The 23,928-nt window shown below is 40.7% G+C and overlaps 1 long non-coding RNA gene across 3 annotated transcripts in view; it reads right to left on the minus strand.

Moving 5' to 3' along the window:
* Window positions 1-7,233: 7,233 nt before the first annotated feature.
* LOC135973926 (uncharacterized) overlaps window positions 7,234-23,928 on the minus strand; it is a 35,442-nt gene continuing 18,747 nt past the window's right edge. The window contains exons 4-5 of one of the 3 annotated variants that reach the window (XR_010591017.1): window positions 19,387-19,531; window positions 7,234-15,387 (exon numbers count right to left, since the gene is read on the minus strand). This is a non-coding gene — a long non-coding RNA (uncharacterized LOC135973926). The remainder of the gene's footprint in view (window positions 15,388-19,386; window positions 19,532-23,928) is intronic. The other 2 variants (XR_010591018.1, XR_010591016.1) reach the window with 2 other exon arrangements.

The following is a 23,928-nucleotide window of genomic DNA, read 5'->3' on the forward strand; positions in this document are numbered from 1 at the left end:
CACCTTTGGTGTAGGCTCTCCAGACCCTGAGGAAACATACCTAACTTCTAAATGTTTTTAGAACATAGAAACACCCCTGTTGTTTCATCATGGTGGCAACAAAGAATTAGTGGGCATGATACAGATGGCACTGCAAACAGAAATGCAATACAAACACCCCTCTAAAAATCACTTATTGTGAATTGGATCAAATTTAAGATCAAGAGAATTCATGTTAAAAGAAAGCCCTTATATGCCCAGATTTAATATTTTTATTTCCAGAAAGTAGTAATTATTGAATAGCAAATAAATGGAATTATTTCACTTTCACGTAGAATAACAGCCTGAACCCTGCAGTGCAGCTTAACAATACTAATGAGCACCACTGAGAGTATCAGCAGAATGCTAGCTAGGGGGAAGAGAAAAGTGGTTCAGAAATCAGTGTGAGAACATGCAAATAAAACACTTACCAGTTTTCAAGCCTTGCTCTCACAGTCATTGCCTCTACTATTAGGACAGTGAACAGATTCTGTGATGTGCAATTTCCTATGTGCTTTTTTTTTAATGCTACTGGTTGTTAATTTTTAATTAGGATGAAAGTGTCGAATAAAATATAATATCTGAAATGTAGAATTAAGGATGCTGCTTCTATCATTTTGTGTTTATTGTTGTTTTCATCCTTGTCGATTTAATATTTTGGCTAAGGGCCAACTCCCTGCCTATTGAAGTCAACTGGAATTTTGACATTTACTTTAATGGGAGCAGAATCAAACCTTAAGTTCTTGTTTTCCCTGTTGTTTTTTAAATAAATGGACAATCTGTAGGGTAATTGACATAAATATAATTGATTGTCTTAAGGTTCACACATCACTCTAACTGGAAAAATGTAAACACCAAACTGTAGTAGACTGAATAAAATGGTGATACAGTTTGGCATGCGCTTAGGGTTTTAGTTTGGGTTTGCTGCTGGACTTACCAGAGTTTTTCTAATGATGGGAAGTGTGAGGAACAATGCCAGACCTGCACAGAATGCTGTGTACACAGGGCAAAGGAGAAACTCAATAGGTCCCTGATCCTGCAACCTTGCTCTGCATATGTAAATAACCTTACTTCCATGGGGCTTGTGCTAATGCAGGGGTCTACCCATGTGGACAGCTTGTAGGATCATGTCTTAACTGACTATATAGTGGAGACAGTAAAGCTGAAAGTACACAAAATGCTGCCAAATACAGAAAATAGCAAACTGGAAAAATACATCTTTTTTTCTGCTAATTTTTTTATGTTTCAGTAATCTTAGGTGTTATGTAACTATAATAAGCATAGTGTCCTTTTAAATTCTGCAGAAACTAACTTAGTCTCTGATGTAATACGCTACTGGGTACCAGTTTAGTCCTACCCCTGATTAAACCAATCCTTATCTGTTTTTCTACCTCTTCAGGCAATAGGGCAGCAGCAGAACTTGCTATGCATGTGAGAGGATGGATAGCATACAACCCAGAAGCTCAGTTGTAGAAGAAATGCTTTCAAGAATCGCAACTGAACGTGTGATCCAAAGTTCATTGAAGTCAGTGGAAAGACTTCCATTGACTATAACGGGTTTTGGATCAGGCCCAGGGGCTTCGGACAGTTCCACAGGCAATTATACTGATAGTTCATGCTTCTCCTTCTGTCACACGGCTAGATTGCTCTGGGGCTGGCTGGGTTACCTAGCTCTCCTGGAAGCCATTTCCTTTGACTGAATTTTGATTGTGAGGAATAGGTTATTGTCATATGTTTGAAAAGGAGGCTTTACACAAATCCTTACAAGATCAATATGCCAGGCTCATTTTATAGTTAAAATAAAAAGCATCGGCTCCAAATGGCCACATATGACTTTGATGTAACTCAATTTGTGCATACCTGTCCCCTCTTAATCAGAATCCAGGAGTAAACTTGTGTCAGCCTTTCTATTGAAAACACTCTGTACTTAGGGGCTAAGAGTCTCTTTTCATACACCGAAAATCTTCAGATCCGCAGAGATCATGAACGACTTTAAAATCCTGAGCCTGATCCCAAACCGTTTAGAATAATGTTTTAGGCCTGGCTTTGCCGAAAAGTTATTGCCATAAAAGCAGGAGGTGTGTAAGGCAGCCAGTGCATTAAAAGCAATGTAAAAACAATAGAAAAGTGATATTTGCCATGTACTCGTGATCTTGGCCAGGCTTCAGCATGCATAAGATCAAGCACAGCAATCAGGATTAATTGTGTTACAGCTACAGCTCACCTACAGTCCCATATACAGAAACAAGGGAATGATTAGAAACAAGTGTGGTAAGGTGGAATAGAAGAATGGAACTTAGAAGCTAAGTTGCTCTCCTGCAACTTGATTTGCTATATATGTATCTATACACAAATGGGGAAATTATCCCTTCAGTTGACAGCAAAGTTTTATTTGACGTTTGAAAGGATAAAACAATGTCCCCAAATTCTTCCATAAAGTGAACAATGGGGAACACCTTATGGCTGTGAAGACTGAGAGGAGATTGTTTTAAAGGACTGTGACTCTAGGCTTCTTTGTTGTGTTAGCAGAGCTTTTCCGGGGGATTTAGCATGGATTGATTTGCAGTTTATTCTGCAGCCATTGTTTGTAAGGTGCTTTGCAAGCTCATGTACTCAACCTTAATTGTTCTAAATTAAACTATCGGGACCAGACAGCACACATTTCAATCAAATTTACAAAATATTGCCCCACATTCCATTGGGATTGCGATGTGTGCAGTGTTTGTGTACATGAAGGAGCAGGGAGGAAGCATACTTAGGAAAACATTTTCTTATAATTTAATTTACCCTTTTATATTTGTTCATAAACGTAAAACAAACAAGGACAGAGATCCAGGCAAAGCTAAACAAGTGAAGTAGTTACAAAGATGCCTATACAGTGGTATTTTTCTTATACTGTTTATGCAGTTGCTTGTGTATGTTTTGGAGCACAGTGTGTGTACAGAACATACAGTCCAGAAAAATGGTCATGACAGTGGGGAGAAATTTTTGATGCTGAATAGAGTCACATTGACTCTGGCAGCGACATAGCAAGCAATAAAAGTTTAGTTGGACTAGCATATAAGGGAGCAATATAGCTTGTATTGATTTGTGTGATTCTGGGAGAAAGAAGCAAATATCAGTAGGGCTGTAGCCCTTCTAAGCCAATATGTCTTTGGACTATGGTGAAAATGCCCTTGTAACATTTGCATGAAAAATACCTTGCTTATCCTGTACTAGGTCTGAACTGGGCTCATGGTAAACTTTGATGCTCTTTGGAAGAGCTATGTTGGCAGTAGCAAGCTCCACAAAAATGGTGCAGACATGCACTGTATACAAAAATGTAGTCTGCAAGTAGAAGATTTTGGGAGGCCGAGATACAACGTAAGAGCTCCATGGTGGAATACAAGCAACAAACATTCTGGAAAGTGGCAAGAAGATGCTAGCCTGAAACCACAGCAGTGCTGGAATCAGAGCTCAGTAAGGGCAGGTCTACACTACCCGCCTGAATTGGCGGATAGAAATCGATCTCTCGGGGATCGAATTATCATGTCTCGTCGGGACGCGACACTCGATCCCCGAATCGACGCTTCTACTCCACCAGCGGAGGTAGGAGTAAGAGCCGTCGACGGGGGAGCCGCGGAGGTCGATTTTCCGCCGTCCTCACAGCGGGGTAAGTTGGCTCCGATACGTCGAATTCAGCTACGCTATTCGCAAAGCTGAATTTGCATATCTTAAATCGACCCCCCTCCCTGTAGTGAGGACGTAGCCTCAATCTCAAAAGATTCAAAGATCTGGTTCACTTTGCCTGCATGTGTATCGAACTCTGTGAATCTCTCGCCGTGATTTAGGATCCAGTAGCCGAAGAGCTGAAGCACTGATAGAAAGATGCTTTTTTTATTGCCCACCTGATTAGAAATAAAAAATAACTTTTTGCATGAGACTCCCAGGTGAAATTTTCAGGCCAAAGATATTTGCTTAGTTCAGGGAAGCACCTGAATTTGAGGGTATTTTTTTTTAAGTCAGATCATTTGAACTTTGGACCAAATCCTGTGGCTAAGCTGTATCCGTGGCCTTTCAACTCTCCTATGCCTGCCGAAGATCAGCCTCCTTGGGCTGTTGTGGAGCTGCCTCAGGGTTTGCGGTAACTTAAACCAGGCTGCAGTGAGCACAGAATAAGAATAAAAATGCAGTTGAAGACTGTCATGGCAGAGGAATAACCGGCCTGTTCCCATTTCCTCCAGCCATGCTCCCTTTTCCCTGCCTCACCAGCAGCAAGGAGGGTGAATGCTTTCAAAGCCCTCACATTGGTTGTGCACCAAAGGATGTCATTTACAATGGGATGATCTTCCCTGGGGTAGATTAAGCATGTTTTAGGGCCATATGATGCTGGTGGGGCCTTGCAAAATGGGTACACCATGATAGTAAATGGTAACTTATATCTCCTCTCTCACTGGAAGGCCGCACTGACCAATCAGAGATCGAGGGCTTAAACCTCCACAACGTTTGTATCTGGACTACAGAGGGAAAGACTCAGGTTCACATGGCCACACTGGATGGGCACTCTCCCAAGTGTTTACTAGCTGACTTATTTTACCTTGTCTTTTGTTGGTTTCACTGCTCTTTGCACCACTTGAGTCCTTCTTGTGGTGAAGGGCCAGAGGGTCCCAGGAGAAGGAACCAGGGCAGAGAAAATGAGAAGGTTCACCAGATTTGGGAGGGGAGGAGACATCATGAACAGCACAGCCATCAGAGGGCAACCCCAGAAAAAAGGAACCGTGCTACAAGGCATTAGGGTAGCCAGTGGGGAGAGAAAAGAAGATCCTTGCCGGCCAAGGTCTACTCCCACCCTGAAGGAAAGAAGGCAGGAGGACAACATATAAGACAATTGTTTGAAGGCTGGAGATAAAGGGGACTTCTGGGAGTGAAGCACTACAGTTGGGATGAAAATGGCAGTGAGAGAGGTGGACAAGCCTTGGAGTTTGGGGAGGAGGTCAGGCAGAGTCAGCCTTGGAAGGGGATCAGGATTTGATGTGGGACCCAAAATAGAAGAGTGATGAATTGTGGGATGGGGACTGGGACAGGAGTTTAAGCCTTTTCTCTGCCCCCATTTAAAATTAGGACCTTTTCTCCCATTTCTAGTGTAGAGAAATAAGAATCAGCTAAACAGAAGCTCCACAAACTCTAGAATGTTACAAATGATGTGTCAGAGTTTTTTTTTCTTCTGCATGTTTTACTATTTAGGCAAAGTATTTACTTCTATTTATTGATCACACATGTGCTTCCTTGAAGAGTCTGAAATAAACGCTCTCCAACTCAATTTAGCATAACCGTTTGGATTAGTTAATTTTAGTCAGTGTTTGCTAGGAGTAAGATCTACCAACATCCCATGTTGGACAGACATTAAGATCAGTATGAACATTGACAGACTTGTTCTCTAAAGGGAAAGATAAAAGTATTCATATGAACAGAAATGAGAAAGGTCAAGACTCAAAATCCAGCAGACAAGTCTCCAAACAACAGATTGTCTCATGAGGTCACAACTCATGTAAGCCAAATACTTACTATATACATGCTGACAGATGCACAGAAGGGAGCAGATTACTTTATTATCAAAGAACAACATTGACTGTAACTTTACAGAAAACATTAAAATGTGTTTAGATGAAAGTTTAGTTATGAAAAAACAAACTTAAAATGTTCAGATGAAATAATGAATGGTCCCAGTCCCAATACATCATTTTCATTTGGTTACCAAGCTCCTGACTGGATATCTATCTAGGTATTTATATGCCAGTCATTAATGGGTTTATCATCTCAAATACACTATCTTTCACATTTTACAGATTGGGAATTGACACACAGAGACTAAGGCCAGACTAAGAGAAAGAAACAGGGGCCTCAAGGTAGATTTCTAAGTCCATACTTAAAGCTTGCCTGATTTTCAAAGTGCGGAGCATCCAGCAGCTCCCTTTCAAGAAGTGGGTGGCACAGCCAAGATTTTGAACCCACATCTACTGAGTCCCAGTCCAATGCCTTTATCACAAGACCATCCTTTCCTCTTATTGGTTAAGTGTCGATGTCATACAAGATGCAAATAAAGACAGTCTCTGCCCCAAGGTAATGTGTCTTGTGCTAGGTAATAACAGCCCTGGGTGCTGCCATGGCAGATAAAGATATGCTAATTAGATAATTGTATCCTCATGTTTAGGTGTTATATGAGACACTGCTCATGTGGGAAGGAGTAATGGGGCTGGACGGGTTTCAATTTCATCCAAAGAGGATCATTTTCGATTTTTTGGAGGGTTTGAAAACACCAGCCTTAAAAACAAAAACAATAAAAACCAGGATCTGATACATAACACTGTAAAGGCGCAGTGCACATGTGCAGCAAATACTCTGAACAGGGACTTTTACCAGGAGACCGTTCAATAGATATCAGGTTAAATTTTGTTTACATTGTCTAAGGAGGTTTATTTAGATGAGTGTGTGAGTACAGATTACTGCACTGAGTCAGGCCCAGGATGACAGTTGACCTGCAGTTAATCAAATGTGATGGCTATTGGTGTCTTACATGGAATAAGTTTGATGGGTCTCAGTCCATTTTAAAGCAGACAAATGGAAACTAACATCACACAACTGGCACCATTTTTGGCAGTCTCAGCAGAGAGCAAATGTATTTGTAGGCATGGAGACGAGGTTACTCTTAAGGTATGTCTACACTGCTGTTTAATTGCAGTGTAGATGTTTGGGCTAAGGCTGGAGCCTGGGCTTTACGACCCTTCAAGATGGGAGGGTACCAGAGCTTGGGCTACAGCTCAAACCCAAATCTGTACACAACAATTAAACAGCCCCGCGAGCCCGAGTCAGCTGGCATGAGCCAGCTGCGGGTTTTTAATTGCAGTGTAGACATACCCTTACAGACTGTGAATGCCAGTCTGGTTTGAGGCACATTGGCGATCCAATGTGGCATGCTTGCACTTGTTCTTGGGCTTCCCAGCGTTAGGCAATACTTGAACCTGTGACCTCATTCCTGAAAATGCTAGTGTGCGTAACTGATAAATAAAGGTACAGCAGCCACTCCTGGCTTGGCTGGGTTCTCTGGTAAAGTAGCTTTAGGGATTTTAGGGGGAAAGACCAGCGGGTTCTGGGCATTCAATCCTAGCTTTCCATCTGAGCTGCTAAAAATGGATTTAATAATATTTCTAAGGAGCATTCTTCCAGTGCAAACTGCTAGTCGCACCCAAACAACAAATACTGAAAAAAAAAAAGTGAATACAAGATTTCCCCATTACAGAGCCTCAGTCCTTCCTCCACTCTCCCACTGCCATATGCTGGCACCATAGCAGAGAGAGAACAAATATTTTGTGGGAGAACAAATACTCCAGCAGCTACAATTCCTAAAGTAAAGTTTATTATTTGTACAGCAAAAAATCAAAACAACCTTTTATTTGTCATTGTGGGAGAAGAAGAAATATGATTCCTGTCTTCTTGCTTTGTAATGTCCTCTCCTTCAGATGCTCATTTTTGTCCAGTTGTCTGTTATGTTACTGAAAGCAGGGTTTCTTCTTCTTCTTCTTTTTTAAATATCTCACTGTTCTTGACTTGACCTCTTGCTCATGTAACATCTCAGTTTTTAAATGGTCATTCCCTATCACCATTTCTTTTGGGGAAACACATTTCTAAGCTTAAGCATACAAGATTATAGCAGATTTTTTTAGTTTACAGTGTAGTGTGTTCCCCCTGTGATAGCTTCTCCTCAGGAAAGCTATTCTTTCATGCAGCCATAGCACCAGCATTGATCAGTGGAAAAGTTCAAGGCAGCAACTCATCAAGCACAGCTTCAATACTAGATTCCAGACAAGGTCTGCAATAAATAAGACCAGTAACAAAGCATCATATTTCCTCCCTACACAGAAAACCAACAGTGACACAGCTCTAAATTTCAGAATATAGGGACAATTTCTTCTCTGCACTACAGCAAGATGAAAGCTGGATGTATTTTCCCTTTTCATACGAAATATCTTTAGATAATTGTGAATTTTAGAGATGCTAGCCTTTGAAGTGCAGTAGCATATAATTTTAAATGCACAGGTACTTACTGTATCAGATTTTTCAGGGTCTCCACTAGCTAATACTTTGGTTTTCCGAATAGGATAAACATCATGGTGTTACTGAATAGGTGTGCTTAGAATATATTATTTTGACTCCCAGTGTTAGTTACTGCTTTAAAAAAAATGGCTCCAGGATTTCAATGTTAGCCAACAAAAAAGAACAGTCTATTGCTGTAAGCAGATAGGAGAAAAAAATTCCAAATAGCAGCACGATAAAAAAATATACACCCTATGAGGCCCTCACAGATTATTGCTATTGATTTCTTTCCTGGAGACGTGGAAATGTTACCAGATGGGGTGTTAGGCAGTATGTGTGTGGGTGCAAATGCAGTTTATTGCTTTCTGTCTAGAAATCACTGAAAACCTTCACAATTCTGTTTGGCTGTGTCACATAAAAAGGTAAATTTTTGACCTACAAAAAGCTACATGACATACCATAGCAAATGGGTCTTTAAGGAAAATAAGATCAACAAGAGAATTAGAAAAAGAAAATAAATTGCTTCATACACATTCTAATCATTTGGCCTCCTCTTGGCCTCATCCTTGTGCTACTTTAATTTAAATTTATTTGACAGACTAAATATATTTATTTCATAAGTTTTCCTTCCTGTCTTTGCTTTGAAGAGTGGACTAGTCTGGCTTGTATTTTCTGCTCATGGAAGTGCTAATAAGATTTGTTGTAGGTTTCTAAAAGTCAGGTACTAGAGCTGGAGTATAATGCACAACTGTGTCTGACCCCCTCGGGGACGCACCCATTAAAAAAAAAAAGTCTGACCTTCTGTCACTTTCTTCCTCCTCCCTTTTAATGATTCCTTCTATATCCTTTTGAGAAGATCTTTACAGCCCTTTGACCCCTGTTAGAACAAGAAGACTTAAACAAGCTAAAAGTACTCTCAATATCAGTTGTTGCCAACAAGAACTCAAGAGACTTTTTAGGAAATGCCAAAGACAATAAGCTATGTTTTTAATACATTTAGAGGCAGGTCCGAATTCAATATGATATTCTTCCTTAGGTTGTTTTATACCAGCATCTATTAGTTTCATGGACACTGCCTACTAGAGGAGCAATCCCCACACACAGTAAAGTTTCTGTGTCGGAAGCAGTCCTACACTTAATGCCAACACAGTATTTTGTATGAGTACTCTACACTGTGACTTGTTATTTGGAAAAGAGCAACAGAATGTTATACTTTAGAAGAATCGTTTGGCTCTGGCTCTTTGTAGGCGATGTTATCCATTCCTGCCATTTTTTAATTGATATGTAACTGTTCTCTTTACTCTGTAAACTTTAATCTCACCTTGAGGTCAAGCTCATGTAGTTGATGTCTGAGGAAAACAAATGTAGCTGAACCAGGCCATGCCAAGCAATGTTGTCCTTCCCTTTCTTTCCTTGAATATTTTTCAGGTTATGGGGCACAACCTGGCAATTTGTAACAAAGCAGATCAGAGCTCACAGCTGGATAACAGCTTGTTATTGAACTCGGACATCAGAATGAACATCCTGTGAGAGGAAGTCTATATGAAATAGTGAGAGCAGAGTAGTTGGAGTAGAAACCAAGGGATTAAAGTGCCTCCACAAACTATAATTTAAAGGGGCTAACAATTATGGTAGCTACTAAAATGTAAAGGAGCCATTTCTTTATGGCATTTTCAATATTTTAGATACTTCAGGTTTGTTTATGGGAAGGGTCGTGTGTTTTTCTCAAGCCATATTTATTCAGTTCAAGTAGAAAATTTCATTTCAGAGGTGAAGTTGCTTAAGTGGCAGGTATTGACATAGGATGGGATTTTCAGAAGTGCCTAAGTGATTTAGGAGCACAAGATCAATTGAAAGTCAATAGTCACTTAAGACTTTTGAAAATACCATGCCTAAAATTCAATCAATTAAGCAGTTCATTTCAAATGGTAAGATATTTAGTGACTTTTACATTTAGGGAAGACTATTTTTGAGTGGTGAAGTAATTTAGGAAACAGCAGTAGCAGGTAGAGGCAATTCTGACCCAAATCCTCTAATGTGCATTGCCCCTGAGCTTTGGGAAAGTTTGGATCTTCCTCCTGACTTAAATTGTGCAGCTGACCCATGCCCAGCCCACAACATTTTGGCATCTGACGCGGGGAGCTCAAATGACGCCTCCCATACCCCCTCGCTTGGGCCAAAACTTTGAAAGGTCTCAATTCTGCCTTCTTCCAGTTCTACTCCTCTCATGGTACTGCTCTGCTACCTACCCCAATAAAGGAGAACTAACAACTTAAAATGCCTTGCTCAAAAATTTTAAGTAACACTTAACTTTCAAAGCAGCAAAGAGTCCTTTGGCACCTTATAGACTAACTGACGTATTGGAGCATGAGCTTTCGTGGGTGAATACCCACGAAAGGGATAGCTTTCCCTAGGGGGAGGGATAGCTCAGTGGTTTGAGCATTGGCCTGCTAAACCCAGGGTTGTGAGTTCAATCCTTGAGGGGGCCACTTAGGGATCTGGGGCAAAATCAGTACTTGGTCCTGCTAGTGAAGGCAGGGGGCTGGACTCGATGACCTTTCAAGGTCCCTTCCAGTTCTAGGAGATAGGATATCTCTATTTATTTGTCAGATGCATGTATTCACCCACGGAAGCTCATGCTCCAATACGTCAGTTAGTCTATAAGGTGCCACAGGACTCTTTGCTGCTTTTACAGATCCAGACTAACACGGCTACCCCTCTGATACTTAACTTTCAGACGCCTGAACATCAAATGTAACTTTTCTGGTCTGCATAGTAAACACTGGCATTTTTATCTGTTTGAATAATCAAAGTGGTGCTTTCCGTGCCTTCTTGGTTGCAAAGATTTGAACTGCTTCCTGCTGAAGGTCCACAGTCTGGGCCAGCTCATGCTCTATTGAGATGGTTGCAAGGCCGACCAGTCTCTCCTCTGTCATTGTGGAGCGTAGATGTGTTTTTATTAACTTCAGCTTGGAGAAGCTGCGTTCTCCACTGGCAATGGTTACAGGAAGTGTTAGAGGTATGCACAGAGCAACAAAAGCATTTGGAAAGAGGGTGGTCATCTTATTTGTGCACATATATTCCAGAAGAGCCTTTGGAGTTGATCCTGCTGAAATGTATCTTGAAAGGGCTTTCAGTTCATCACTTAAATCACTCGCATCAATATCGCGCATGTCATCATGTGTCAACACTGTTTCTAGTGCCTTGCTGGTGTAGGTCTTCTTCAGGAATAGTGAGGAGTTTTGGAATATCATACAACATCTCAAATATACTGCTGTGTTCCTTGAGCTGCATGAAACGTTCTTCAACTGACTGTATTGCACAATCTAGAACCTGGTTAAAGAATTCAACTTTGAATTGTTGTTTGGGGTCTCTTATGGGATTATCCTATACCTCGTAATCAAAATGTCATCTTCTTCGGTGACTCTTGTATTCTTGAATGGGTGGGAAAATAGCTTCCGTGTGAAGTTCCTCTGCCAACTTCTGTGCACTCTTCAGAACCTCATCTGACCGGTAAGACTGTAGGTATGACTTTGCTTTGTCCAGTTGTTCCATTGCTCCAGATATATCAAGGTCAACACCTTGTAGTCTCTTGCTTACAACATTTATTTCAAACAGTATGTCATGCCACAACACCAACCACACATACATTTGAAGTTATGTATGTTTCTGGTGATTCCATTTCCCTCTACCACTGTTCTCCCACGAACAATTCCTATCATAGCATTCAGAGTAGCAGCCGTGTTAGTCTGTATCCACAAAAAGAAGAACAGGAGTACTTGTGGCACCTTAGAGATGCTCTAATAAATTTGTTAGTCTCTAAGGTGCCACAAGTACTCCTGTTCTTCTTTTATCATAGCATTATCCTCCATAATGGCAACTATGGCATCATCTATCTTCCCAATTTGGTGTTTGATAGGCTTTATTGCCTCCACTCAACTTTCCCATTGTGTGGCACTCAGTCGTTTCAGTGTCAGAGAGGATGTTCCCAGATGTTGCTTCAAAATTTGCCATCTATGAGTTGATGCAGAGAAAAATACATAGATGCTTTGAATTACATTAAAAAATTCAGTAGCCTCACTAGAAGCTGATGCTGCATCACTGACCACCAAGTTCAATGAATGAAAACTGCATGGAAAAAAAAATCTCAAGGATTTAACTCTCGGATCCGTATCTGCACTCCTCTGTTCTTTCCTCTCATGTTGGCACCATTATCACAGCCCGGACCTTTCATGTCAGCTATCACAATTCCCGTATCTTCCAGCTTTTTAAGAAGCACATTTGTCATACCAGCTCCTGTAGTATCATCAATGTCAATAAATTATAGAAAATGCTCTCTGACAGTCACCATTGCAGGGACATTTTCACTAGGTTCTGTTGTTGTTACAAAACGCACCATTAAAGTCATTTGTTCTGTATGGCTGATGTCAGGTGTGCAGTCCAGAATAACAGAGTAATATCTTGCTGACTTCAGATCTGCCACAATCTTCTGTTTGACTTTTGTTGCCAGTAACTGTATCTCATTTTGAATCATTTTTCCAAGGTAGTGGTGTGTGTACATTTCTTGGGTGGTGACTCTTCTTAGATGCTCCTGGAGTACAGCATCAAACTCAGCCATCAGCTCCACAATTTTAAGGAAGTTTCCATTGTTCGGCACGTACAGCTGATCTGAAGTACACACAGTGCTAGATTTTGGGTAGCAAGGATTCTCATAATGACAATGAGCCTTTTCAGAACATTTTGCCAGTAAAGAGACTCTGATGCAATCTTCTCTTGATGCTGCTCTATGGTGGCCTTTAACCTTAGTCTTATCTCAAGCTCTTTTCACCTATGGAATCCTCTCTGGTGATTTGCTGCCTTCTCGTGGCATGCCAGATTTTTCCAGTCCTTTGTTCCTGTAGAACCCAATGTGGCTGGAACTTTAGACTGGAAGAGTTTGCAACAAAAACAGTATGCAGCATTCTGGATTTTTGAGTACATAAGCCATGGCCTCTCCACTTTGTCACCATTGGGGATTTTACGCCAGTAATGTGTTGGATGGAAACTTCTATTTTCATTGTCTTTGGGGAACATGAAGATTTTCACTTGCAGCGAACCGCGGCCAGTGGGAGCCATGATTGGCCGGACTTGCGGACGTGGCAGGTAAACAAACTGGCCTGGCCCGCCAGGGGCTTTCCCTACACAAGCGGTGTCCCAAGTTTGGGAAACACTGCTCTAATGGGTTGCACCAAAACATCCACAGGCTTTGAGGAAGCTCAGATGCAGATTGACCCTTTCTACTCTCAAAATCTAGCAAGCTTGAGGAAATTAGATGGCTAGACAGAGACCTACAGTTTAAAGATTGTAGGCAAGGATAATTAACACAAATTGCCCACTGTGTCTTGCTACCTCACAATCCTTGTTAATGCTTGATGTTTTTGCAATAGAATTTACTTACTTTGATATCTGATGCAATTTGCTGCTAAAGTGGTTTAAAGGATTTTGCTTGGGTGCTGTTAGTTGTGCCTGTGTATTGCAATGGATAATTCAGTCTCCTTTGTCATGATAAAGAAACTCTTTTAAGCAGTATTAGTAGTATTGAAAAAAATACCTACATAGAGATCAGTTGACTAAGGGTTTATTTGAGTGAATACAGTATGGAGATAGAACTGTCAAGGGTGGCCTTATTGGGTCGTATATAGACCAGTAGTTTTATAAAGGATGAAACTACTCTTCATGGTAGAGATTCCAAAGACAGTACTAAGGAGACCTCTAAGATTAATAATGTTGAAGCAGTGGACATGATCATGAATATATTAGGGCCAGTACCCCACATAAGTGTTCCTGCAAACACTTAAAACATATAAATAATTTTACTCCTGTAAGCAAAGTTATACTTGTGCTTGTGTGTTTGCAGGATCGTTACATAGTGTGGTGTCCCAGTGGCTGTCCAGATAAGAATGAAATGTGGAGTCTGACATTTCCCATATGAAAAAGCCTTTGTTTTAAGAACATACATAAAGCAGAACATTACTGCACTTCCGTTGCATAGTGAAAGCTGGAATGGTGAATGCAGAAGCATTTCAGATGTTGCTGGGTGAAACCATCTATTCTCACTTTACAAGCATAAGCAAGTAAATATTTTATAGGAGGAATATTTTCCCCCAATTAATTTGCAAATTTGGCCAAGGACAATCATTTTACCATTTTCAGCCAAGAACCCAGCATTCACAGAAAAATGGTAGCAATTTACGTGCAAGTTCCCTGCTATGGGCCTAAGCCCGATAAGTCTAGTATGTCCCAACCTGAAGAAAAGGTCTGGGATTGTTTAGGTCTGGGATTGTAGCATTTGGAAAGGCCTGTTATGCATCAAGTGCAGGGGCTTCAGAAGGAGATCATCATATTTATTTGTAGATTTATTAGATTGATAGAAAATCGTCCCCCTCCCCCTCACAAATATTCTCCAGGTGTAACTCCATTGAACTCAGTGCACTTACTCTAGTTAAACACTAAGGCCCTGATCCTGCAAAGTGCATGAGTAGTTTATTTCAATCAGACTACTCATGCTTAAAGCTAAGCATATGCTTAGGTGTTTAAGGGACTGGGCCCCAAAACTGTAAATATTCACATGAAAACAATACCTAATGGATCTTTACGCCATGCTCTATGAGTCCCATCGGCTCCTAAACCTTTAGGTTGTGTAAGGTTTTCATGAAATATTAAATAAGTAAAGCCAGCACAACAGTCAAAGGAAAATCTAACAAACTGGCCAGACACATCTAATGAGTAAAGAAATGGAAATATGTAGAGTTTATGTAGGTACATCAGTGGTCAGAAATTAACAGTACTTTAGGTGTGTTTTAAAGCATTGAAATAAAAAAAAATAAAGAACCTAATATATTCTGAAAATTAATTTTTGTTAAAGGCATTTAATTAAATGAAAAAAACCCTCATTTAAGTTCTTACAAAACACATAACTCTAGTATACTAAATAGAATAGTCCTCACTGTTAGCACAGAGCCAGTATAAGCCGTTAATACATTGAAATAGCAATCACTAGTTAATGAAATCCAGCCTTAGAAGGGGTCATTTTAGAGTTCTGCAATAACCAATGAAAATTGCATGCAAACATTATGATCATTTGTTATCATTATAAATTGTGATAATGTCATGGCTGACGTACAAAGATGATGACCTGAAAGGCCATGACATTATGACATTACATTTTATCAATAATGAAAAATTGCTTCTTTTGCATGATTGTACCATAGGTGAAAGTGGATCCCAGAAAGGCTTCTAGGTTGTGCAGTTCACTAGTGCCTGAAAGGAAAACAAAAATAAATAGGGAAGTAAAACTGTGTGAAATTTTACAGCCTCATCATGCTAGCAAATGGGGTCCTGCAGGCAGCGGTGATCTGTGCACATAGAAGAAATTAATTTATTTAATTTGTATACAAAAACAGAGTCCCCAATGCCTGAGCCTCTGATGCATTTACATCTATAAAAAAAGTGAAGGCACATTTTGTGCCTAAGGCCTTCCCCTTTGTTGGGGGCAGAGTAGAGCTGCATAGTTTCACAGGGGGAGTATTAGGAAGGACTGTGCCCATCGTGAGCTTCCTGGTGCACGTGATGGGGGACATGCCTGCTGATACACTCCTTTATGGGGGCATCATATTCCCTCCTGTGTGATGTTCTTGCTATGTGGCCTGCTGCAGAGAAAGAGTTGGGGCATAGCCTCCCCTTCTCCCTGCCTCTTTGGGGCACTTTGTGGGTCTGGGCAGTATGGGGAAGGAGTCCCTACTCCTCAAATGTGCCTGCCCCTTACAAAGGCTGTGCAGGCTCCCAACCATGCTATATCCGTTTAAGCACTGGCCTAGAGTAGGCACACAATTAGCAGCAATAAATTAACATCTTGTCAACAATGGGCTGTCAGATGAGCCCCCAAGCCCCCGCTGCTGCCATTTCATCATAAAGAGAGCAAACTCAAAGCAGCATCTCCTACCAGCTGCCCAGGCAACCCTTGTACAATGTTCCTTTCATATCATCCCACCTCTGGCAAAGGCCTGACAGAACAGAAAGTCCTTACTCGGTGCCATGTAGATCAACTAACATGGGCTTTCTGAACTAGCAAAGGCAGAGAGCTCAGACTCAAGTCATCATTAGCTGATTTAACTCAAGATTTATATTTTGATTTTAGGCCTAGTCCTAAATTCCTTGCACATCCAGAACTCCCGCCATCATGCTTAATGGGCAAAGACTTAGACTAGCTTTCAACTTCTCACATTTGGCCAATAAGTCTTGCAAATAAAGCATATATTGACTTCTCTGTGCCTCAGTTGCCCATCTCCAAGATAGGTATAATATTTACTGATGTTTCAGAGATGCTACAGCTTAAAATGCATGCCTTGTTTTAATTGTTTGGAGATTCTCAGATAAAAAGGGTGCTACATATTACTAGTATTTGTCAGAACAACTTCATAGTGAAATATGAAGATTTAAGAAAAATTGTATTTAAGGCTCAGTCCTATGTTTCAATATTAAGACCAAACAAAGGAGAGTTGATCATTTTAGTGGCTGGTTTACCAAGGTTGTAATATTTACAAGCAGGCATGTGCAGTGATGACTTCCCAGCAAATCATGTACATGGTGATTGTTTGAGAACTTGGAAAAAAAATTAAAGCAAAATGTAGAGGTATAACAGTACCTTCTCTATTCTCCTCAACTGCACTTATTCTATCAGACATCAATAAAGATCAGAACACTGTACTACACATAGAAACCATGGAGTGAAACTCCTAATATAGAAACTGGAAAGGAATGTAAAATCTTTAGATTTTGGGGTGTAAAATAGATTGTTTTCTTTTATCTTTTATGCAAGTGTTTCATGGCAGGAACATAAAATATCCTATTTGAGGCCAGCTTTTCACAGTCTCTGCTTCTGTACAGGCTTTGTTGATGCCACCCTTTCAATCAATCTCTCTGCAGGAATTAAAAACAATAGTACCTTAGAGTTGAAAATGTAAAGAAATTCTGTCTCAATTCCAATGGAAACGAGTGTCTTGGTAGCAGTGACAGAAAGCTGCTTTTCGACACGCTGGATGGGAGTGGGCAGAAAGAATGGCTTGGACCCGTTTTAACCTAAGATGTTCACTTTTGTGTGCATGTTTGCGTCTGCTGGTGGTATGAAATCCCAGGGCATCTGCCAAGATGTATTGCTTAATGTTCTCTGCTTTTCAAAGGTTCAGTAAGCAAAAGGGGTTATCCTGAGCAAGCTACTGTGACTATGACAGGAGCAAAACACCTCTGTGTATAAATTTGAAACCTTTAACCTTTTAACTGTCAAATTTCAATATTTCCGGTCACGGTGTTAAATGCATCCTAGTATTTTTATTGAAAGTGTTTCTAGTGTGCCTGATGAAAAAAAATCAAAGTTTGCTTTTATATTTATACACTGTTAGTAAGTTGTTAAAAGAAGAATAAAACAAGGTGACTGCCAGCAATATTTTGTATTAGTGTAAGCTTTACAGCTTCAGCATAATAAAACAGGATTCCTGTTTTCTCTATAACTTATGATGTACTCTAAATGACTTAGTGTTATTGCTGCTTTAATATACACTACATCTTAATAATGATAAACATACTGTAGTATGTCTAGGCCAAGGTTCAAAAGGCCGGAATGGAAAGGAATATAGGAAAATACTGGATAAAATGTGACCTTAAAAAGCCTTTCAGCTTAAAATCAAGTTTCAGCTCCTCCAGATACCAGTATTGTCTTAAATATTTATCCTTAGTTCATATTCTCTGTCCTTCTATACAAAAACAGAGCTACTACACTGACAGCTACAGTGTCTTTAAATTGTCCTACGTAGAAATACAATTATATTTTGGTATATTTTTCTACTCTATCCAATTTTGTGGACATGTCTTCCATCATTCCATCATAAAGACCTTTATGACAGCAACTGGGTGAAAAAAACTAATGGTTTCAGAAAGCCATTTTCCTTTCAAACAGTAAGTAAATATTATCAGAGATGTGTGTGACAATGATAGAGAAAGCAGACTTACAGAGCAGCCATTTCTGGGAGACTCATTTGACTCTTGCTCTCATTTTATTCAGAGTAGACATGGCCATGCATTTCAGGTGGGAGTTTTTAAGAATGCGTTTATTAAACTAGAGGATGTTATGAAATAGAACACATTATTAAAGATCAGTGGGTAGTAAATTATCCCATACCAGCTTCTGCTTGCCAGTCACAGAAATCACCCCTTCTCTCTAGGTAAAGCTAACAGTTTAATTGTCAGCTAGCATTTGGCTTGCGCCCAGTCCCGCTCCCACTGAATAGAATCACAGAACGGAAGGGACCTCGAGAGGTCATCTAGTCCAGTCCCCTGCACTCATGGCAGGACTAAGTATTATCTAGGCCATTCCTGACAGGTGTTTGTCTAACCTGCTCTTAAAAATCTCCAATGATGGAGCCTCCACAACCTCCCCAGGCAATTTATTCCAGAGCTTAACCACCCTGACAGTTAGGAAGTTTTTCCTAATGTTCAACCTAAACTTCCCATATAAGGGGAAATGGTCCCCTTATATGTATGATGCAGAAACTAAATAATTGAAACCTACAATGGGGCCAAATCCTGCTCACTGTTGAAGCCAATGTGAGTACGGCAGGCAGGATTTGGGCCATGGTTAGATACTGCTGCCATGTAGGAAACCTGTGTTTAGGAATAACATGAAGATCAAAGGCCCAAGTCTGATATTACTTGATCTAATTGTATAGCAGTGTAAAGCTATTGGCTTGAACTTACTCTAGATTTACAACAACTCTGCCCTCCAATGCACTGGCAGGTGGGAAGTTATCTGCCCCAGGATGCTGATTGATGTATATTACTTCCCTCAGGGAAACAAGGGGCAGCAGGGAGATCAGAATGAGATCCCAAGAGCCAATTTCTCCACATGTGTGGGTCACATTCAAATCACTGGGAACTTCCTGAATGCATCCAAGGACAGAATTTGGCCCTAAGCAAATACTTGACTTGTCATGGAAATGATACATGGGGACTAGAGAGGCAGGTAAGGGAGAGGGCAGAACTCCCTCTTTAACTGACTCCACTTTACCAGGAGATCCAAGTAGCAACATGTGCCCATCCTGGAGGGTGAGGTCCTTACTTTCGTACTGCCTCCTTTGGGGCAGTGTGTGTCTTCCCTGAGTGCAGGAATTATGATGAGTGGATTTTATGCAGGGAGGTTCCTTGTATTTTCCTCCCATCACCCCCGCCCTCAATGTACATCCATGCAAAGACCAGTGACAGTCATACCCACAGGCCTCGTTCGATGAGAAGTCAATTGGGAGCCAGTGAAGACAGGTGATTTTGTACCTCTTTCAGCTGAATCAGAGTTCCAAATTCTAACTTCTGTACCCAGGGAGATCATGTACATTTGTGACAGTCATAGAATAAGTACCTGGAAACGAATACAAGGATTACAACTTTTGCACAGATCTAGATACAATATGGCTAATGTTATTCTTTGTGGCCCATCCTAACATGGGTGTGTGCAGGCCTACTGGGCTGTAAAGCCTTCCTGCCCTTGTGTAGCCTGCCTGGGTTCCTGATCTGGGCACTGGTGGGAGATGCTACTCCTCCTGCAAGCAGGAGGTAGAGAGGGGGCAGAACTCTGCCCTTCAATGCACTGGCAGGTGGGAAGTTATCTGCCCCAGGATGCTGTTTGGTGTATATTACTTCCCTCAGGGGAACAAGGGGCAGCAGGGAAAGAACTGACTGTCTGAGCCTCAGCCTAGCTGTTAATGATTTAAGGATGATGCAATACACATAAGTGATATAGGAGAACTGTTTCAGAACACCAGGCAGGACAGCATAACAGAATGGAAACTGATTATGTAAAACCTGGGAGAGGACTGCGGCTTTGGGTGGATGTAGCAGGCTTGTTAGTGACGTGACTCGTGAGCAGTGTAGCACACTTTGGTGTCTGACTTTTTAGAAGCACGCCACAGCCGGCTGCAACATTGTAGACTTCCAAAACTGACATAAAAGGCCATCTCTTTAAAAGCTGACCTCCCTTTTGTGCCTGAATGGAACATGAACATTCCTGTCATTTTACGGTATAGTCTACATTCCCCACTGTATGTATGTATTACATACAAAAATACTAAGTTAAAACAAAGTTATTTAGGTTGCAAAGTCAGGCATCCAAAATTCAGGAAATGCCAGGTTTATGGATGTTGTGCAACCTTAATTCTGGCCCCTGCTGTCTCCAACCAGTGCAATGAATGAGGCAGTGGGCTAGGGAAAAAATAGTGTGTGATCATTTAATGAAAGACCATATCATATGCACAAGAGGGACAAATGAAGGTGGTTTACATGTGACATTTCCTAACTTTCCAGTACTTGACTTTGTAACTTTTTAATGCCTTTTTAATGCCTTTTAAAATATATAATTTTCTACATGTTTTTTCCCCAAAAAGATTAAAAAATACTATTACACACCACTGTAAAAAACTCTTCCTCCTATCATCATCAGGGCTCTAACTATGACCCTTCAGCATTGCAGCACCACATGAGACCCCTGAGCTACAGAACTAGCAACTGGAGAAGGCTGTTATCCTAGAGTATGGACCCTTGGGGCTATGTGCTAGATCCAGGGGCTGCTAACAGGAAGCCCAGCTTGGCCAAGTTCGCTTTCCTCTGTCAGCCTGGGAGGTTGGGGTCTTCTGCCCCATTTGGTACCCCCAGAGGGCACCGTGGACTCCTGGGGGCCATGTGGTGCATGTGGGATGGATTTATAGGGGAGCTGGGGGAGTTCCTGCCCTATATATTGCCCCTGCATAAGAGGATGGGACACTGGGGCCTATGCTGGGCCTGGGGTTGTGGTCAGCTATGGGAGCAGGGCCAAGCCTTGCTCTTCTACCCAGCTGCAACAGCTGCTCTGGCCAGTGCCAGGCATTCCCAGTGCAGCATGCGCTGCTGTTGCGTTGGTGCCTGTGTGGGCCTGGTGTTAGAATGTTCATGTTCAGTTATTTTGGCAGGCTGCCATCACTTTCCTGAGATACAAGTGAGAGAAGAGAAATGGTGATTTTAACAGTTTATAACTTAGCTAAACGTGAATGGAATTTCATGGAATAAAGAAAAGACAGTTCTCTAACTCAAGGGCTTTTCCTCTGCCAAATTTCATAGGCCTGCTGCAAATAATAGAAGTATCGGATCTTCTCAAAGAAAGATCTTTGAGAATCTTTTATAATGGAAAGTGTTAGGCCTCTTAAATGTAGAAATTATATCAACTCCCCTTATAATTCAGCTGTGCGCTATAGTGAGGGTATACAAAATATATATAGTAAAAATTCACAGGAAGGAGAGAGTATGAGATGTATAGCATTAGGGCAACAAGTGAATTTGGGTCAAATCTTGCTTGCTTTTCATACACAACTCCAGTGGCTTAGTGTATGAGGTGAAAGAGATTTGACATTTATTCTGTTTCATACTTTCTGCCTTAGAGAGTAAGTATAAATTATAAAAGGAAACAACAGGTTATAATCAGTGCAAGAAAAATAGGACAATAGAGATTTTCTCCTGTGAAGATCATAATGTTTGAGGATGTGTAAAAGTACTTCACTGGGTCTATAATATTGGGCATAGATTCCTTATTGGCCCGCTTACATCTCAAGAACAAATGAACAGGGTAAGAAATGATGATTGTCTGTGTATTGTACCTTGATGTGCAGCTCCAAACATCAATATTTCCTTTTACTCTAAAGAGTGCCCATGAAACTAGGACTGCATTCACCTTGCAGCAGTAATCAAAGGAATGAAAATGAGAGTGACAATATATTGAGGATGAAAAGATATGAAGCATTAAAAGTCTTAAACAGTTAATGAAAGAGATTGTAATAAGGATAGAAAATGGCACCAAACTTTTGCTGTAATTTGAAACCTTATTGATGAAAAACGTATCAGAGGTGGTTATGTTCCATTAATTCTATGTTTTTTTATATTGGTTCAAGCTTCACATGCATTAATGTTTTCACCCTATCTGGCATCCAATATCTTTAACTGGTATGTCCACTAGGGTTGGAATTTCCAATAGGACTCAGCTCCCACAGTTGGCAAGATTTTTTCAAAGAGCTCAGCATGTTATATGTTCATTGAACTCATCTGAAAAGCTAGTCCTTATGTAGGTGCGTAAGTTGGTTCTGAGCTCTTTTGAAAATCTGGCCTCTTTTGTGGGAGCTGAGCCCTTGAAAATCTGGGCCTGAGCTCTTTTGAAGTGCTGGGCCCTCTCAATAATATGTTGAGTGCAAACCAGACTAGCCACATAGCTAATTGCTACATTTGCACAAGATGTTAATCTAATATGGTTTAGTAGCTATTAATTTCACTACTTTTTTATAAAGGCAGAAAAATATAGCACCAAAGAAAACAATTCCCTCGTACTAGTGGCCTCATTTAGACTTGAAATAACTTTTAGAAGGAAAGAACCAGGATTATTATGGTCCTATAATTATAAGAGCCCCTTTGGCAAGGGCAGAACTAAATCTGCATTAGAGAGGGAAAGTAAATTTGATGAAATGCAATGGAAGCTGCCTTCCAAGCCTCCATCTGAGAAGGATCTAAGGAGTATGAACGACAGAGCCAGTAGCCAGGTTCAGATATGATGATCTGCAATTCTCTGAGCCTCAGCTTCTTGGCTATGTGACTAAGTAAAGCCTAAGGTCTGAATTTGGGCCTAGGAGATTAGAAAAAATCATGATAAAATTTAAGTTTTAATAGATGAGGATGTTTAAGATTAGAGCTGGACTTGAGTTACAAAATTTGCATCTAGAACCTGTTCTGAACTTCCTCAAAGTTTGATGGAACATGAAGACAATAGATGTAGTTTTCCAGGTGTTGTTTGTCATTCGGCTCTGCAGAGATGTTAGATGAGCAGTCCACAAATTTTTGTTGTTGAGAAAAATAAGATTCACTGATCTCCCAAATGAAGAAAATGCATTGTTCACAGTTGGATAAAGGTGCTGGTTACTTTTGGTCTATGAATCAGCTCAAGTAATTTTGAATGTCTGAATGTACCTGCTCCAGACATGTTGGCAGCAGCAGCTCCTGGAGTCAGAGGTTTAAATTCACTTATTATGAATGTTTTGTACATTTCCCCTCCTTGATTTTTATACTTGCAGATAGAAAATGTCAGTGACTTGCCATTCCTTGCACTGTGGTTCACTGCTCCATGCACAGAGCTGGAGTTTCACTAGAGAGGAACTGACGTAACCGAGACAGATCTGGAGAGTGTTAAACAAAAACTGCCTGCCAGCTTTCAGGGAAAGACGGTTACGCTGTACGTCCACCACCGCTAAATGTTTCTTGTAAGCATGTGTGCTGCCTGCATCTGTTGATCAATTCTGTTTACCATATTACAAATTTCAAAGCTTGAGAGATTTCAGATGGCTACAGCATAGTCACCACTTTAATGAAACAGAGAAAGGGACTTTTAAATAGATTTCAGTCTACACTCTTATACATCTGGCAACGTCCACCACCTTTACTCATGGGTGATCAGCACTGCTCACCTTTTGGAGTTGCCTCTTAGTACAACCCTAGGTACAGCATTTTAGGGATAAACCTTCATCTGCCTATATATCCCAGTACTTGTTGCAAATACAGAAACAAGTAACTAATGTATGAGTTTAACAAATGCACTCCAAGGTCAGGACTTTGAACCAATCACATCTTTCTTAGGTATTGCAGAGGTGTGCACCCATGACATGTTAGCTATGAACTTCGGGAAACATTTTCAACAGTGCTTAAGTGACTTATGGGCCTAAGGCCTAGTCTTCACTTACCGGCTGGTCCGGA

The sequence above is a fragment of the Chrysemys picta genome, chromosome 10 (assembly GCF_011386835.1).
Source record: "Chrysemys picta bellii isolate R12L10 chromosome 10, ASM1138683v2, whole genome shotgun sequence".
In the NCBI taxonomy this organism is placed as follows: domain Eukaryota; kingdom Metazoa; phylum Chordata; order Testudines; family Emydidae; genus Chrysemys; species Chrysemys picta.